The 8,219-nt window shown below is 37.8% G+C and overlaps 1 protein-coding gene across 1 annotated transcript in view; it reads left to right on the top strand.

Moving 5' to 3' along the window:
• The window catches only part of LOC107554145 (laminin subunit alpha-2-like), a 268,279-nt gene that overhangs the window by 39,043 nt on the left and 221,017 nt on the right, over positions 1-8,219 (top strand).

Genomic DNA, 8,219 nt, shown 5'->3' with positions numbered 1-8,219 from the left:
TACATATAATTTCATTTATGCATAATCACATGCAAGTAACCCTAATCTTGACGGTTACTTCCACAGAATCAAACTTTGATCTGGATGGGTCCAGAGACGAGAAGCAGAGAGGCAAATGCAGCTGAAATATTAAAAAGAGGAGCAAGTGTTGCCTGTAAAAAATTTGTGATGATGTTAAGTCATAATTGTACATTTCAATTGAACATCTACTTTGTTGTGCTTTTATTTGGTTCCATTATTCCTTTGCTTGTTGGTTGCAACCAAACAGAAATCCCTGCATGTTTCGATAGATTATAGATTATAGATTATATATGAATATTATCACTGATTAATTGTGCAGCCTTAATGTACATACATCAGAGTGTGTGTGTGTGTGTGTGTGTGTGTATGCGCATGTGTGAGTGTGTGTGTGTGTGTGTGTCCAAAGCCAACAGAACCAGTGCAAGCCTGCTTCATAATAATAAACACGTAATGAAGAAAAAGAAGAAAGGAAGGAAAAGGAGAATAAAAGCACGTGCAATTGCAAATTACAAGTGTCATTATCCTCTATTAAGGAAGTCGTTCATCTTTAAGTGCCGTTCTGTGTTTTGTTGCCATGGAAACATAGGGATGTGTTGCACAGAATGACAGAAACAAAGGTTGAAGTCACACTGACTCACACACACACACAGAAAAATTAATATTGAAAGATGAGACCTGGCTAGGAGCATTCATTTATTTCTTAACATAATGCAAAGTACAGAACATAGCTGAAGAAATGTTTTGCTGGAATTCTATGTGTGTTACATTAGTTTGTTTTACAGCCAGTTTACACAGATACTCATTCTTCTTATAAGGCCTTTTAATGAAATACAGTGCATTTTAAGTTCTTCGCTCAAGTCCAGCTGTTATTATTAGCTTTCTAAGATGTTAGAAAGCTGAACTCAGCATGACTTCTGTCTTCTACAGAAGCAAATAGTGGCGCAGTTTTGATTGGATGGTTTAAGTGTCTTTGAAAGTTAGAAAGAGAAAGTTATCCTGATGAAAGAAAAATAAATACTCCTTTCTTTAGAATAGCTGTGTGAGAAACATTGTACCAGTAAATCAGTGGTTATGTGTCAGTGGTCTGAGTGGCTGAACTGCTGGTCACTAGAAGACGTTCCTGCTGCTGGATGCCATAATATACTAGTGGACACTGATCACAAATGAGACGTCAGTCTGTCTGGCAAAATATCATTGTTATGTTTTAGTGAAAATTAACATCTTTCAGGGGAAAGTGTCTGCATGTAAATTACAATGGTGTGTAACATTTAATATCTGTCATGCCAATATTCAGAACAACATCACCATTTCTTGTGTGATATTGGTTGATAATAATTGGTCGGTCGAATAATCGGCTATCGTATCGACTGAGAAATTTCATATCGGTGCATCTCTAATATTAAATAAATTCTGAGTAATTTGCAAGTAAAGGAGACATGAAATCTCTCCTCTGGATTCACAAAGACAGAATTTTACTGAAAGAAAATTGACTTCAGAATGATTTACATGAGAATTTATTCTGCTTGTGTGTCATGAATGAGGCCCTGTGAACGAATGCCACTTTAATTCATGATCTGACCTGCTTATGTGATTGAAGGCCATAGTTTTAACAGTATAAAGTCCGTTACTCCTATGGAGAGCACTGTAAATAAGTGTCTTTGAAAGTTAGAAAGAGAAAGTTATCCTGATGAAAGAAAAATAAATACTCCTTTCTTTAGAATAGCTGTGTGAGAAACATTGTACCAGTAAATCAGTGGTTATGTGTCAGTGGTCTGAGTGGCTGAACTGCTGGTCACTAGAAGACGTTCCTGCTGCTGGATGTAGCATCTCTAATATTAAATAAATTCTGAGTAATTTGCAAGTAAAGGAGACCTGAAATCTCTCCTCTGGATTCACAAAGACAGAATTTTACTGAAAGAAAATTGACTTCATAATGATTTACATGAGAATTTATTCTGCTTGTGTGTCATGAATGAGGCCCTGTGAACGAACGCCACTTTAATTCATGATCTGACCTGCTTATGTGATTGAAGGCCATAGTTTTAACAGTATAAAGTCCGTTACTCCTATGGAGAGCACTGTAAACCACATATACAATGTGTGTGTGTGTGTGTGTGTGTGTGTGTGTGTGTGAGTGTGTGTGTGTGTGTGTGTGTGTGTGTGTTTGGGAACTCAAGACACACACACAGGTTCATCATAAACTTTGACAGAAAAAAAACAGCAAGAAAAGAAATAAACATCATACACATTTATGTCCTCATTTGTCACAAAAACGCGTACACGCACACACACACGCACACATGCACACACACACACGCAAGCACACGCACACACACGCACACAAACACACACACATGCACACACACACACACACACACACACTCACACTCACACTCACACACACACATATACACACTCTCACACACACACACACACACACACACAATAATCTCAGAGGCTGATTGAATGCGGCACAAAGGTTGACGGGTTTATGGTGCAAGGTGTTACGAGTGTGTCCTAAAAAGTATATCAATACAAGTGTGTGTACTTTGCTATGGATGTGTGTTTGGTGTGAGTGTGTGATGTTGCAAAAATCATATTCTTATATATAAACACCCATAAAATTGTACCTAAAATTGTACCATTGTACCTTTTTCCTAAGAAGCAAAATTGCATAAGATCACAAAGGAAACATTTATTGGTGGATTTCTTAGTTGTGTTTCATCAAATTTGTGCCAGTTGTTGTCCATTGGAGAAATAGAAACTCATAACTGAGTCAGTAGCTGTCATGCAGCAAGAGTAGAGAGCTGTAAAATGAATGCTGAGAGCAGCTCAGGTCACTTGATCATTGGCAACTTTATACATTTCATTTACATTTCTTCATCAAACAGACACTTTTAGTTTTATCCGAAGCGACTTACAAATGAATACAACAAGCAATTCATGATATTTATTCTTAAGGATGCTCAGATGTTTTTATTAGGAAATACTGATTTCAACAATAGCCCATCTCATCCGGAGGCATTGTCTGCATTATTTCCTTCTGCAGGGATTGTTGGTGTTAGATGAAACGTTTGTACGTCTGAACCATCAGCTCGGCCTGAGCCCAAAGAGCCCCGTTGTTCGCAGCATGTAGATTAAGAGCGGGATGAGAGTGAGCGATGGAAAGCTTCATCTTTTGAAAGGCACATCTCTGGGCTGTGAGGCCTGCTGACAGAAGGCTTACGGCTCCGGACGCCCAGCGCCGCATGAAAGAATAATTAGTTTTGTCAAGCTGAATGAAGGATCAGCTGCATCAGGATATGAATGAAGAAGGAATGAACGCTGATATCGATCCGACCCGGCTCAGAGAGGGAGAGAAAGAGCGATAACCCTGTACTGTGTCCAAGCGGCACCTATGGACCAGAACGCTCTCGGAAACATGACAGGTCTTTTACAATCATTTCATCTGGATTCATAATTATGCTTTCGGCTATCTGGAGCTACAAATGTCATGTGAATAGCGTCTCCAGTGAGCTTAAATGCAACATTTTCCCTTTTCAGTGCGCCTGTCTTCAGATCATCTTAAAGGTGAACCCGCTTGAGACAACATCGGAAATCCAGATCATGAGAGGGTTTTGATCAGGTTCTCTCTGAATGGGTAGATGTTGGCCTTGTGATGATTGGTCGTATAGTTTGAAAATGCCAATTATATATTGTATCAACAGCTGTTAGTATTGGGCAAAATTCAGAATTCAAGAACCAGTTTTATTTCGGATCATACTGTAAGTGTGAATTAAAAAATTTGAATTGCTGTTATGATTGATTTGTTTTGCTAAAATTAATTTTTACAATCATTTCATCTGGATTCATAATTATGCTTTCGGCTATCTGGAGCTACAAATGTCATGTGAATAGCGTCTCCAGTGAGCTTAAATGCAACATTTTCCCTTTTCAGTGCGCCTGTCTTCAGATCATCTTAAAGGTGAACACGCTTGAGACAACATCGGAAATCCAGATCATGAGAGGGTTTTGATCAGGTTCTCTCTGAATGGGTAGATGTTGGCCTTGTGATGATTGGTCGTATAGTTTGAAAATGCCAATTATATATTATATCAACAGCTGTTAGTATTGGGCAAAATTCAGAATTCAAGAACCAGTTTTATTTCGGATCATACTGTAAGTGTGAATTAAAAAATTTGAATTGCTGTTATGATTTATTTGTTTTGCTAAAATTAATAATATAAATTATAACTAAATCCATAAAATCCCATGCATGAAATATTGGCTTGTCTTAGATTTTCATTTATTACACCTTTATTCATTTATCTATTTATTTTGTTTCTGCCTAGATTAGACATATTAAGGGCAGAAGGACCGTTATAATGCAGAGCTCAACAGAGGGAGTCATTTGAATCATTCCCTCAAACCATTTGTTAAAAAATGCAAGGATGAAACAAGAACGAGTCATTAAATCACTGAATCAATCATTCATCTTTTTAACACTCAGGAATAAAACAAAACACCTTTGTCTTTGTCTTTGTTTGAAACTATTTTCATTGGTGGTTCAACAAAAGTAACCAGCAATATTATGTTTAAAATGTAAGTTAGCTAATATTAACTTATTGTTTATTGAACTGTTGTATAAAACTAATTTGACAAAATCAAGCTGCCTTCTTGTGACTCCAGTAACACCTCAGAAATGGTCAAAGCCGTTGCTGCCAGCTCTGATTAATGAGGCTTGAAGACATCCTGCATCAGTGGCTCAAGAAAGGAGTCTATGTGACAGTTCTTGGTTTGTCCTTGTTCATTTATATACAGGTACTTGTTCCTTTTGAAGTGGTGTAAAAAAGCAGAACCACACTCACATATACTGTATATGAGCACAGTATGTACCTGTGGCCTCTTGCTTACATCTGAATCAAAACTGCGGTTGTACAGCGATGACACTCTTTCTTGTGATATTGCTGTAAGGTTATGTATAAAAATTACAGTTCACCACAGAAAAAGGCCAATTGTCCATTTCCAAGCTGAAGTAAATGCTTAAAGGGGTCATCGGATGCCCATTTTCCACAAGTTGATATGATTCTTTAGGGTCTTAATGAAAAGTCTATAACATACATTGGTTAAAATTTCTCAATAGTAGTGTTAAACAACACCTTTTTTTCCTTGTCAAAAACAGCTCTGTTTTCAGCAACTCGTTTTATTGCATGTTCCTTTAAATGCTAATGAGCTCTGCTCACCCCTCTGTTCCGTGGGGTGACGAGCCGTTCTCATGAGACTGTTTACTTTAGCCACATTTAGCCGCATTTAGCCCCGAAACTTCTTAACTAGCATGTTATTAGGGAAGGCGATTTGCAAAGTTTTATAAAATAACTTAATACTCACTTCTTCTGTAGGTGAGGCTGGATCACGAATGATTTGCGCGAACATAAACGCAATTAGGTAGATCGGGAGCGCATTTGACGACTGCTATGTTCATTATTACATCCAAAAACAGAACATCTAAATCGCTTAGGAGCCATTCTTGTCTACATCTGCTCCGGCGGTGAAACAATAGAGGACTGATGACAGCTCACTCGGGGCGGGTCTAAGGTGTCAATCAACAATCGTGGGAGGGGCCTGGGTCTGTGTGACGTCACACAGACAAGCATTTGAGAATGGCTTGATATGAGAAAGGGAAAATGATTTAACAAGGTAAAAAAAAAACACTGGGTGGATCTTTATCATTATAGGGTGGATGTGTACACACACTGCTAACACATATTTCAGTTCAAACAACTTGTAAAAGTGCAGGTCGCATTCGATGACCCCTTTAAAAAATGAAATCATCCAAAATGCTTGTCATTTCAATCCTGTATAGTTTTATTTTCAATGGAGCTTGAAGTGCACTTACCATACAACTAAACACACATATATAACGAATATGACAGAGACTCACATTTAAGGCAGATGATTTCAATCTTGCTGCGTGTCATTGTGTGAGTGTGTGTCAGTGTATTCACATGATATATGGTTGCCTAGCAGCAAGAAGTATGTGTGATGATTTGGGAGATCTTATACATGGCTCAACTTTAAGCAGACAACATCGTTTTTTCAAGATGATCGGGAGCTCGTGAGGCGCTCGGCTCGCACTCCTCTCACCCGATATGAGCCTAATCACTAGTGACACAATTCCCCGCACCTTTATGTATAGTTTTTATTTTTACTCCACATTCGATATTTCTTTCAGTTTTTTCACACATTTTGTTTCATGTCTTGCGCTCTGTATTTTCTTTTGCCAGTTATGAAGAAGATCTTTGTTAAGATCAACATATGTATATTGTGACGAAAAAAACATTGCAAAACCATTAAATGTAATGTTTTCTGTAACATTTTTTAAAAGTTGCTGTTTTTTCTAGCTTTTTTGAGTGGAATGTCCAAAACTGGTCTTTTTTTGCAATAATCGCTTCGACACTAAGATTCAATGTGTGGCAATTATGTAAAGAATGTAATGTAATGAAATTGCAAATGACAACATTTGGAACACATGCGTGTGTCTGAAATGTGTGTTTTAAATATGGATGTCAGCAAAACATTTTTTTGTAACTTATTTCAAAAAGTGAAACTTTCAAATATTCTAGATTAATTTCATGTAAAGTAAAACATTTCAAAAGTTTTTTTTTGTTTGATGATTAGAGCTTACAGCTCATGAAAGTCAAAAATCCAGTATCTCAAAACATTAGAATATTTCCTAAGATCAGTCAAAAAATTGCAAAACAGAAAAGTTCAAGTTCTTTAAAGTATGTTCATTTATGCACTCAATACTTGGCCGGGGCTCCTTTAGCTCAAACTCCAGCATCAGTGAGGTGTGGCATGAAGCGATCTATTGAGGCTTCAGCTCGGATCCACTGTTTCTCATCTTTCTCTTGAAAATACCCCATAGATTCCATATGGGCTTCAGGTCAGGCATGTTGGCTGGCCAATCAAGCACAGAAATATCATGGTCAGCAAAGCACTTGGAAGTGGTTTTGGCACTGTGGGCAGGTGCTAAAGTCCTGCTGGAAAAATAAATCAGCATCTCCATAAAGCTTGTCAGCAGATGAAACCATTAAGTGCTCCAAAATCTCCTGGTAGACAGCTGCATTGACTTTGGACTTGATAAAACACAATGGAGCAACACCAGCAGACGTCACGGCACCCCAAATCATCACTGACCTCGGAAACTTCACACTGGACTTCAAGCAGCTTGGATTATGTGCCTCTCCAGAATTCCTCCAGACTCCAGACCTTGATTTCCAAATGAAATGCCAAATTTACTTTTATCTGAAAAGAGGACTTTGAAGCACTGAGCAACAGTCCAGTTCTTTTTCTCCGTAACCCAGGTGAGATGCTTCTGACGTTGTTTCTGTTTCAGAAGTGGCTTGGTAGCCCTCTTCCTGAAGACGTCTGAGCGTGGTGACTCTTGATGCACTGACTCCAGCTTCAGTCCACTCCTTGTGAAGCTCTTCCAAGTGTTTGAATCAGCTTTGCTTGACAGTGTTTCTGAAGCTTGTTTCATCCCTGTTGCTTGTGCACCTTTTCCTACCCAATTTCTTTTCTTCATTCCAGTCAACTTTGCATTTAATATGCTTTGATACAGCACTCTGTGAATAGCCAGCCATTTCAGTAATGACCTTCTGTGACTTACCCTTTTTGTGGAGGGTGTCACTGCTTGTCTTCTGGACCATTGTCAAGTCAGCAATCTTCCCCATTATCGTGGTTTCAAAGAACAAGAGATATCCAGAATTTATACTGTAGGGATGGTCATTTAATGAAACTCAAATGTAAATATTCTAATATTTTGAGATACTGGATTTTTGACTTTCATGAGCTGTAAGCTCTAATCATCAAAAGTAAAAAAATAAATGTTTTACTTTACATGTAATACATCTAGAATATATGAAAGTTTCACTTTTTGAAATGTTACAAAAAAAAGAACTTTTCACGATATTCTATTTATTTAGATGCACCTGTATACACACACATACACACACACACACACACACACACACACACATTATACATATTAAAATAGATGATGGCTGTAAAGCTCCAGCTTCAAAAACATCAAAGCTGGAAGTTGTTAATGTTTCCTGGGAAAATGTCCTTGTTATGCTTTAAAAATGTGTCCCATATTGAGTATAATATCCATTTGATTGTGGACATACCAGAGGCAGCTGCTAAGCTGTGATGTGTTT

This window comes from Sinocyclocheilus grahami, unplaced genomic scaffold, assembly GCF_001515645.1.
Source record: "Sinocyclocheilus grahami isolate Dianchi unplaced genomic scaffold, SAMN03320097.WGS_v1.1 scaffold492.1, whole genome shotgun sequence".
NCBI lineage: Eukaryota > Metazoa > Chordata > Actinopteri > Cypriniformes > Cyprinidae > Sinocyclocheilus > Sinocyclocheilus grahami.
This window is presented reverse-complemented; position numbering and strand designations above follow the sequence as displayed.